At 40.0% G+C, this 11495-nt stretch overlaps 1 long non-coding RNA gene across 1 annotated transcript; it reads right to left on the bottom strand.

The window, feature by feature from the left end:
• Window positions 1–1965: 1965 nt before the first annotated feature.
• On the bottom strand, window positions 1966–3600 carry LOC137983015 (uncharacterized). The gene is made up of 3 exons (XR_011118879.1): window positions 3426–3600; window positions 2677–2763; window positions 1966–2238 (listed from the first exon to the last, which is right to left on the bottom strand). It is a non-coding gene; the product is annotated as an uncharacterized lncRNA (long non-coding RNA).
• Window positions 3601–11495: the final 7895 nt, after the last annotated feature.

Here is an 11495-nt window from a genome sequence, read left to right as displayed (position 1 = left end):
GGCAAACCAAAAGGCGGACAGTTCTAAAGCCTTTTATTTTCACTAATCCCAGGGGGGGGATAGAAAAAAGGCCTGGGACCGAGAAACGATGTTCTCACAACTTGCTAAGCGGTAATCTTGGTCAGCGGGGTATTTTTGAGCGGGCGCTCTTTGTGATAGCAGGCGACTGTCATAGCAGGCCTGCTTTCAGGTGTTTTCGAATGTTAAAAAGATGGCGATCTCTGTAAAAACTATGTGTCTGTTGGCTTTATTGTTGGTGCTATTATCACGAAGTGAAGTTGAGAAAACGTTCATAGCTGACTCGTTCCCTAATGGCTCTGAAGCTTCCCGTCGAGGCACAACTCACACAAATAATTTGGGAGTACGAGTTGAATGCGTAGTCCGCGTAGCTAGTTTGCTCGACATAAATCCGTTTATTCAGGGGAACCCAAATATTTCAAGTTGTTTCCGATGCATCGTCGGATATCCGAGTTTTAGGATTCAGACGGTAATCAGTGTAATTTTTTCACCTAAGGACCTCTTCCTGTTGTTCGATGGCTCCAAAACATCACGACAAACATCGTCGAACCAACCACGTTTAATTTCATTCAACACAATATCTACTGGTAACATGTTCTTCTCGCCGAAATACGAAAAACTGCTTTTGGAAACTTTCCTGTATATCAGCGGGATGTTTTGGGTTGGGGAGATCTGAAGGAAAGAATATTTTAAAAAAATGTTATTTCATTCGACCACCAAAAGTGCTACTTTCCATTCTTGAATTTGTCCTAGTCAAGTCAATTTTTATTTATGCTCAGACAGAAATAATAATTAATAGAAATTAGTGCTTAAAATATAACATCAAGGGATTGCCAAGAAAAAGAAATTTTACAATTGTAGGTTCGTTCAATGAACTAACCAAGTAGGTGACCCAAAACAAAACATGAATGAGTCAAGGAAAAGAGATGCAAAAGAATTGTTTTAGACAAAAAGAATTACTTTATTAATTAAATAACAGTTAAAGATTACATAATTGTAAAACATTAGGAATCAATAATAGTATTATAACCACCAATCACAGAATTTTTGATATATTGACGAAAATTGGAAGAAAGCTTGTTTTTCTTAACATCAATGGATAAAGAATTCCAAAGTTTTGGACCAGTGTAACTGAGAGAACGAATACCGCATTGAAGTGGTATGAACACATGTAACAAACAGATTATCAATCTGTGATTGACGTGTATTATATGAATGAATAGAAGATACCGGGTTAAAAAAATTAACAAAACTAGAGGGGCTTAGTTTATGGTGCCACTGATAAACAAAAGATAGATTTTCAAGATGAATTATGTCAGAGAATTTGAGGAGTCTGATAGTGGGTGTCCTATATTGAATGCCAGCTGCAATCCTTTCAGCTGGGAACGTGCAGTGTCTCTTGGAACTAATTGTAACATCAAATTCCGGAACAAGTATTTTACCAAGGGTCTACCAAGCCTATCTGTCATCTTGGTGACCCTAACTCCAGCGATTGAAGCATACACCTGCTAGCTATCTCATGAACTGCGAATGTTCAGCTTGAAGGGGGATAACTAAAAATTGATTATTTGGTAGAAAATTTGAGAAAGAAGAGTGACCTCAGATTGGACCATGAGGATCTCCTTTGGACCCTGCAAATTGAAATTCCAGGAATTCATTTGTATATACAGGAATTCCACTACCACTATCAACATACCTTCCCATTTGCTATCAATGATGCAGGCAGTTACCCCTTAACTGCCTGTAGGGGAAGTTATGAAGCCAACCCGAGCATGTGTGTTTTGAACATTACAGTTGGGATAGAGACAACCACATGAATTATGAGACAGGTGAAATAGCATATATTCCGTGCTGTTCAAGTCAGGTAAACATCAAGTGTGTCCAGCCATATGGCTGTTCACACCACATGTCCAACTTCTTGAACAGTACATTTCATGTTACATGCAACAATGGAGACAATGTGAGTTCTACTAGTGATGTCCAGTCAACGACCAGAAACAAGAATTTTATTTGTTTATTTGTTTTTGCAGTCAAGGCCTGAAACATTTTCGTGCGCAACAAGCTAACACTCAGTGATCAACCCTTAATGAAATGTCCTCCCCATAATGGCATGTCATCGTCCTGACATGGCCCATTTATACTCTTTATTGATAACAAAACTCCCTCCCAGCTGGAAAATTGCAATCAGTGGTGATAGAACAATCCAACTGTTATTTTCTCCTGTAAGAAATGAAAAACACATGTCAACGATAGACAAATTTTGCTTGCTGAAACTGGCACTGTGGATGCAGTGGAAGACAGAATGTGAGAACATGGCAGGAAAGCCTTTTAGATGAAAAAGGACTGACTTCACCAAGAAAGAAATGGAAATTGCTCAAATTGAAACTGTGTATATTTGCTCCAGACATGAAATTGTTTTTGTTTTTTCAAAAAAAAACCTTAATTAGAAAACTTTTAATTCAACCAATTTAATTCTCATTTTTTGTTGTCTCAGTGTCATCACAAAGTGGAGCAAAGGAAAATAAAAATGAAACTGGTTTGAAAATTTTATAACCAGAACCAAAGGGAGGGCAGGGGGAATCCTAGAAAAAGTGACAGGTGTGCTCCATTCTGCCTTGACCGAAACACAATTAAAATCCATGACTCTGAACCACTTACAATGTTTAAAACTCTTTTTTTTCGTCTCTTCTCTTTATAATTTTCTTTCTTCTCTCTTTTTCTTTATTCCTTATCTTTGTATTATGTCTGTGGTGTGGCAAAAAAATTAAAAAAATAACAAACAACAAAAACTAACCTGATCATATATAGAGTTTACCTTAGTACCTTTCTGGCTAAAAAGACTATATAAAGCCAAACAAAAGTTTGTTGGAAAGACTATTCTAATTCGTTTTAAGGCTTTGTTTTAAAAATTCAGATGAGCACTCCATCACTTTTATGTAGGAATCTCGCCCCAGGAGTATCAATAAAAATCCTCAAAGACAAGTAATGCAATTGAAGTAAAACAAACAATGCAAGCAAAAGAACTCTTCCTCAATGAAAGCTGGTTTTCACAATATTCTCTTTTCGCGAACGAATTTCTTTTTATAGGCGGTAATAAATGCTAGCTGGAAAAAATTACAAAGTAAAACGTTGGTTTAGTTATCAAATAACACATGCAAAGGAATGTCTATCTCTGAGTATTACCGGTAAGTGTTTCTACTACAAATACCATAAATCGAACACCCGATTGACATTTTACAAAGACAAAAAAATTGAAAAAACTTGAAAAATTGCGAGTTACTATACAGCGGGGATAATTACTGTTTGCTCACCAACCTGTTTTATCACCTAGCCAATTATCTTAAGCTTACTAGCTCAAGAGGCTTTTTTAACGCGAAGTCATACACATTTACAAAATGTTGCCTTACCTTGATCTCGGAGAAACCACTGTGCGTTAAAACCGACGTCCACCAAGAAGTAAATTTTCCAAATTGAAGGGCTTCGAAATAAAAAAAAAATCGTTGAATAAACTAAAAAAAGCCACCACATTTCGCACCGACATCGGCCGCCATGTTTCTTGTTTTGTTTACATTTCGGGATGACAAATTCTGCTCGTGCGCAATACACGAATCCGCTGACTAATGCCTCCATGATTGCTTTGCAAGTTGTGAGAACATCGTTTGGATTTCATTTAAGAGAATGTATGGGAAGTTGCTTCCCCCCCCCTGCACTAATCCTATAGCCAGTAAAAATAAACAAGCCGGGAGCTCTGCCTTTAGGCTTGGCTAAATCTATATATTAGATCTTTCCTATTGTTTTCCATAGAACTAGGAAATCCACTGTTATCCACTTTTTCTTTGATTTCATTGTTCTGAGTTGTTCACGGATTCCTTTTAGGACAACTGGGATTAATTTTCCTGCTCTTGCCTAAGTAGAATCGAGTACAACGACGATCAGCGAATGCTGAGAAGGAAACGGCAATTAAAACTAGAATGGAATTGATTTTATTGTTCTTGTTTAATTCAAATTTCGTACTCATTTCTAATTTTGTGTTCATTTCTAGATATCTTGATAAAAATAAAATAAGTCAACTCCCAGAAAACGTTTTCTCAGGACTCACGGGTCTGCGTTCGCTGTAAGTATATTGCCCTAAATACACTTTCAAAATATGACACGGCTTTGCGCCTCTCCACTCTACAAATAATTGTGCGACTTAGTTACAAAGTGACTCACACGGCTGAGTTAAATAAAGTATTTACAGTAATGAACCCTTTCAGGTCAAAAATTAAAGTTCATTTGAACCTTAGCCTTCTAAGGTAAACACTAAATGTTATTCTAGTCTGTCATTTTGGTTCTTTCTGTGGAACCTTTGATTTGATCTTAGCCAAGATCCCTTTTTCTAATGAAGAAGCACATAAGACAATCATAATAATTTCTACTGACAAACATGGATTTTCGACTCAAGGAAATGACAGTAGCAGTATTCACATTAGAGGACAGGAAACTCTTCAGGCGGGTAACCCGTCTGACGAGTTTCCCGTCCAAGTGTGAATTCGCGATGAAAAAGTTATTTGACTTACCGACATAAATTCACATTAGGACGGGTTTTTAGGATGGGTCAAGATGCCGAGGTACTGGTGCGAGATGTGCGTGGTTACCTAGCCAGCATTATAATCGGCGCATTTTCTCATAAAACTCGACCTGGAAACCCGTTTAAGTGTGAATCTGTGATGCATTTTGACGAGGTTCTCGTCTAGTCGGGAAACTCGTCTTTAAAAACTGGTCGACTCAGACGGATAACTGGACCAGTAAATTTGGACGAGTTTCTCGTCTAGAAGCCGTCCCGACCCGATTTTACACTAAGACGGGAAACTTGTCTCCGACGAGAAACCCGTCCAACACTGATTTTAACAAAGCAATAATTATATAACAATGCCTAAAACGTCCGTGCGAAGTTTCCAGATGATACGAGCTTGAGTTTGTGGTTAAATGATCAATATCAGTTTAAATTCAACTGGCGAATCATCAAAAAAATCTTTGGCCGCTTCAGCTCTCGGTCAACCTCATCGGCCCCCTCGTTTTGCCACCAATAAACTCAGCAGTAATTTCAATTGATCTTGAGGAATTTTACTTGCTCTTATATTAGCGAAGTCTGAGGAGAAAATGGCAATAGCAATGGATTTGAAAGCCGCTGACCGTGGCGCCAACTGGAAGATCAGTGAAGTTTCCGAACTCAGGCGGTAGAAAACGACACAATCCCCTTTCGCCAGCTTCTCGAACACTTTTCGTTGTCGAAATCTTGCATGTTTCCTACCTTAAAAGCACTGTAAACCTCGAGCCGGCGGGGTCAAAGAATACCTTCGCAGCCAAAATATATATTTATGCGAGACCGATTTGTGCAGGCGAGTTTCTGGTTGGCGGAGATTAACAATGGCTCACCTCACGCGTCCTGCCGTGATTTCGGGAGTGAGCGCTGGCTCATTTCCCGAAACAGCGGCTGGTAATCCAGCGCTAGAACCTTGCTTGCTTGACCAATATTTGTTTACGTAGCACATTCCTAGCTCGTCACAGGTGTGACCGACCAAGCATGGCGTTGCTTCCTTGGTTAAAAAAGAGGAGGACTTGCTTAAAACTTCACAGGATCCCCAGCTCAGCTCAAGAGCGCTCTGTTGTGCTCTTGAACTGTGCTTGGTAAACAATTCACGAAAGCTGACCAATAAGGAAGAGGGTGGTAATTTGACAGCTTGATCTCTCGTAATGAAGTTTTGATTAATTAAAAGGTGCTGTTGTCTTACGGACCTGTGAATCAATTGTACTCGAATATGTTCGGGACGCCTTCGCCTTCCAATCCTTAACTTATCCACTGCCAGTTAATTGCGCCACTTTCTAAGTGCCCATGGAAATTCGTACTCATTTCTAATTTTGTGTTCATTTCTAGATATCTTGATAAAAATAAAATAAGTCAACTCGCAGAAAACGTTTTCTCAGGACTCTCGGGTCTGCGTTTGCTGTAAGTATATTGCCCTAAATACACTTTCAAAATATGACACGGCTTTGCGCCTCTCCACTCTACAAATAATTGTGCGACTTGGTTACAAAGTGACTCACACGGCTGAGTTAAATAAAGTCTTTACAGTAATGAACCCTTTCAGGTCAAAAATTAAAGTTCATTTGAACCTTAGCCTTCTAAGGTAAACACTACATATTATTCTAGTCTGTCATTTTGGTTCTTTCTGTGGAACCTTTGATTTGATCTTAGCCAAGATCCCTTTTTCTAATGAAGAAGCACATAAGACAATCATAATAATTTCTACGGACAAACATGGATTTTCGACTCAAGGAAATGACAGTAGCAGTATTCACATTAGAGGACAGGAAACTCGTCAGGCGGGTAACCCGTCTGACGCGTTTCCCGTCCGAGTGTGAATTCGCGATGAAAAAGTTATTTGACTTACCGACATAAATTCACATTAGGACGAGTTTTTAGGACGCGTTAAGATGCCGAGGTACTGGTGCGAGATGTGCGTGGTTACCTAGCCAGCATTCTAATCGGCGCATTTTCTCATAAAACTCGACCTGGAAACCCGTTTAAGTGTGAATATGTGATGCATTTTGACGAGAATGCTAAGAACAAAACCGCAATTATAACTAAAATGGTATTCATTGCATTGTTCTTCTTTAATTTGAATTTAGTACTTATTTCTAATGTTATTTTCATTTCTAGATATCTCTGGGAGAATGAAATTACTCAACTCCCAGAGAGCGCTTTCTCAGGACTCACACGTCTATCTTCCCTGTAAGTGAATTGCCTTAATACACTTTTAACTGAACATGACATAAATGACTGTGTAACTTTGTTACAAAGTGACTCACACAGCTGAGTTAAACAAAGTCTTTACGGCAATTAACCTAGGCTCGATATCCGCTGCTCACTCGAGTTCAGGTATCCTCCCCGAGAAGAGACGGCTGGACGCGTGAGCGATAACTTGTGTTTGTGACGTAAATTCAAATATAATTTATGCGAACAAGTTAATATTTGCGGGGAAATAGCATTAGACATCCCAAAACACTGATTTTAACAAAGCAATAATTACATAACAATGCCTAAAACGTCCGTGCGAAGTTTCCAGATGATACGAGCTTGAGTTTGTGGTTAAATGATCAATATCAGTTTAAATTCAACTGGCGAATCATCAAAAAAATCTTTGGCCGCTTCAGCTCTCGGTCAACCTCATCGGCCCCCTCGTTTTGCCACCAATAAACTCAGCAGTAATTTCAATTGATCTTGAGGAATTTTATTTGCTCTTATATTAGCGAAGTCTGAGGAGAAAATGGCAATAGCAATGGATTTGAAAGCCGCTGACCGTGGCGCCAACTGGAAGATCAGTGAAGTTTCCGAACTCAGGCGGTAGAAAACGACACAATCCCCTTTCGCCAACTTCTCGAACACTTTTCGTTGTCGAAATCTTGCATGTTTCCTACCTTAAAAGCACTGTAAACCTCGAGCCGGCGGGGTCAAAGAATACCTTCACAGCCAAAAAATATATTTATGCGAGACCGATTTGTGCAGGCGAGTTTCTGGTTGGCGGAGATTAACAATGGCTCAACTTACGCGTCCTGCCGTGATTTCGGGAGTGAGCGCTGGCTCATTTCCCGAAACAGCGGCTGTAATCCAGCGCTAGAACCTTGCTTGCTTGACCAATATTTGTTTACGTAGCACATTCCTAGCTCGTCACAGGTGTGACCGACCAAGCATGGCGTTGCTTCCTTGATTAAAAAAGAGGAGGACTTGCTTAAAACTTCACAGGATCCGCAGCTCAGCTCAAGAGCGCTCTGTTGTGCTCTTGAACTGTTCTAGGTAAACAATTCACGAAAGCTGACCAATCAGGAAGAGGGTGGTAATTTGACAGCTTGATCTCTCGTAATGAAGTTTTGATTGATTAAAAGGTGCTGTTGTCTTACGGACCTGTGAATCATTTGTACTCGACTATGTTCGGGACGTCTTCGCCTTCCAATTCTTAACTTATCCCCTGACGGTTAATTGCGCCATCTTCTACGTGCCCATGGAAATGCAATTGATCTTAGCCAGGATCCATTTTTTTGTTGATTTTAACGCCCTGAGTCGTTCACAGACTCCTTTTAGGGCAATTGGAATTACTGCTCTTGTCTAAGGGTGCGTTGGATTGACAGTATTTCGGAATAGGAATACATGGAATAGAAGTTAGAAATCCTTCGTTTTTGCGGAGATTCACATAATATTGTCAAACATCTGCTAAAATTCTATTTTAAACATAGCTCTATTATCCTTGTTGTTGCAAAACGCCACACATTGTGTTTTAAATCATCACTCCACGTATTCTTATTCCGGAATAAGGTCAATCGAACGCACCCTAAATAGAATCGAATACAACCGTGATTCGCAAATTCTGAGAACGAAACGGCAATTAAACTAAAATTAGATTGATTGCATTGTTCAGGGGTCCATGAGGACTAACGCGCCCTTTTCTAGGGAGGTTTGGGCACATTCTCCACAGGGAACATTTTTGAGTCTGAAGTTCTCTGAGATGCAATCTACTGTATTCTGGACGCTTAAATTTAGCAAATGCCTGGATGTAATGCTAAAATATTAAATAAAATACAGGTGTGGTTGCGGTCAAAGAAGTAAGTTGTACTTTATGATGCTAGCAGGGGCCGAAGCGATTGCGGCGAGAGCACAACCTCCCGCCAAAGGCGGCAACATTGTTTCCCTGAAAAATCATCAATTCCGGTTTGTTTGAGACGGATATTTACTGCATGCATTCTGGGAGATTTGGTCATTTTCGACTAAAAATGTAGGCTTCGAACGCAGGTTCTAAGAAGCTTTATAACAACAATTTCAACAAAGGTAATGCGTCCCATGGACAGACCAATCATAAGAAAATTTTTCTCGGGCTACCAAAGAAACAATGACTTGCGTGGGCTTTCTTATTTCCGTAAAGTTAAGTAGATCACTTCCTTGGACATGCAGTTGAAATACATTTCTACGTAAAGCAAAGACTAAATCTCTAAGTTTAATTGGCGTTGCTTGCTGAGTTAAGACACATGTACAGTTGCAGCCGCTGCATTGATTGCTTAAAGGCCCACCTTCGACCAACAGGCAATGCGTGCCACGGAACAATTTTGATATATGAAAATCCCGTCAAAACTGAAATTCACCCAATCAGATCGCTACAATAAGCAATGCGAATTTCCATTTTAAAAAAACCAAACAGTTGAAATGCCTGTCTGTTGAAGATGGGCCTTTAATAGCTTCTATGTTCATTTTGCTTTTTGACTAAAACTCAAGTAGGCAGTTTGCAGAACCGAATAACCTGGATTCTGTATCACAGTGCGGCTAAAAGCTAAATAGATCTAAAATTGCTTATATTATAATTTGCGTAGAAATTTTCTTACAATCAGGAAGGCGATAAAATGTCACTACAGTTACTACTCACTCGGTTTAATTTACAAGTGTCAATGGGATCGTTCTTTTGGCAATTAATGCTCCTTTACAAAAGCCTACCTACACTGGTACAACTGTTTGTAAGACACCCTGTAGAACAGACATTCGTATCCAGCCTACCTGGTCTTTTTGCGAAATTAAATGCGACGCCTGTAACCGGTTCGAAGCCAGTTTGTAAGGGCCGTTGACTCGAACGACGTTCGATAAATTTTCTTATTAACAATGTTTAGTAAAGACAATATATTTAAGTAACAAAGCTCGAAGTACCATCCAACACACGTTTACAAAAGAAAAACAAAGCCTTGAAAAAAAAAGGGGGGGTGGGGGGGGGGGGGGGGGGGGGGGGGGGCTCCGCTCTTGTTGTTCTTTAATTCGAAATTTGTACTCATTTCTAATTTTGGTTGCTGGTCATTTGTGGGTTCCAATGTTTCCGTGAGGAATGAATCAACGATGAAGTGATATATCATCGTTGATTCATTCCTCACGGGAACATTGGAATCCACAAATGACCAGTTCCTAACGTCAGTGGCGTCGCACCGGTATTGCGAGGTCACGGGTTCAAACCCCGTTGAAGTCCTGAACTTTTCGGGCTTCTTTACGCAATTGCAAAAATTGCGTTCGTAACTGCGACGATCATAGCTTCACTTGAAACAGTACATTACCTCTTATATTTCTCATGCTTTAATTTTATTATCGTAAATTCATGGTTTTTTTTTTTAATTTAATGATGGATTAATTAATAAAGCTATTATTATTTCTGGGAATTGCCTAAGGGACACTACTCGTGCATGTCGTTGTCAGGTTACATGATGTTGATAGTAGTGACCCCCGAGTTTGTACCATCAACAGCATGCAGCAACCATTTTGTATCAGCCTGCTAATGGTTTCTCTCAAGGTACAGCTGCACGTTTATACACCATATCTCTATGGGTTGCTGTACGGGGATTACCCCAAGCTGCTCTGTTCCTCTAATAGATGTCAAAGTCGCGAAGTGGGACCTAAATGTACCGATGTTTGCAGTTGCAATGGTGCTGAACATAATGGAAGCTGTGATAATGATGCCGATGATGATGATGACCATGAGTCATCTGATGTTGATAATGTTGATGATGATCATGACGACGATGATGATGATGAACAGGAGGAGGAAGAGGAGGAAGACGAGGGAGATGAATAGGATACCTTTTTATATTTGTCAGGGAGTTGTGATAAAATTGCTTTTGGCTGATTGGGACAATCTGTCGTCATAACCAATTGCTACAAGGCATTACGTGTTCCAGCCTCGTTTTCACGTTAGCGTGGTCACGGTATCCGTTCTATTACTGTTGCGTGTCAGAGAGACCCCAATTAAAAGGATGACAATTTTTGTGGAAAATTCGCCACCATTGACGATGGTAACAAAGCAGATGAAGGTCAAAAATTTGGTTTTATCAACGGAATTGATAATGTAAATTTGCCACCGGACAGAGGTTCTAAAAGCTGACGTTTCGAGAGTTCGCCCTTCGATTCGCTCTGACGAAGGGCTAACGCTCGAAACGTCAGCTTTTAGAATCTCTGTACGGTGGCTAATTTACATTATCAACTCCGTTGATAAAACCAAATTTTTGAATACTACTTCCCCACCGACGCAGCACCACAGTTTCTTTAAAAACTACCCCTTCATTCAGTTGAAGGCCAAGCTTCGTTTCCAGGTTGAACTCTGAGGGTCACACTTTTAACCTCCCGTAGAAGCCGTCGGTGGAAGTTACAAAACACATTTAGATGGGCGGCTTTTTTTGCATCAGACAATTGCCACGGGATTACAGATGCTCCCATACTAATTCGCAAGATTTGTCGACAGGCTGGCTACCGCGTACTGAACTAATTTACATACATTTGGCGAGTTGACAAGAATTTGCCAAAATCGCCACTCAGATTCACCACTATGTCTAGCCACCATGTATTGATGTGTTCAACAGTCCTTACTACACCACTGCCGTCTCGTCCACTCGTCTACGGAATCGGGCGCAAATTTGCT

Source organism: Montipora foliosa, chromosome 13 (genome assembly GCF_036669935.1).
Source record: "Montipora foliosa isolate CH-2021 chromosome 13, ASM3666993v2, whole genome shotgun sequence".
NCBI classification, from domain to species: Eukaryota; Metazoa; Cnidaria; class Anthozoa; order Scleractinia; family Acroporidae; genus Montipora; species Montipora foliosa.
Note: the sequence above shows the minus strand (reverse complement) of the source record. Positions and strands in the feature narration are given on the sequence as shown.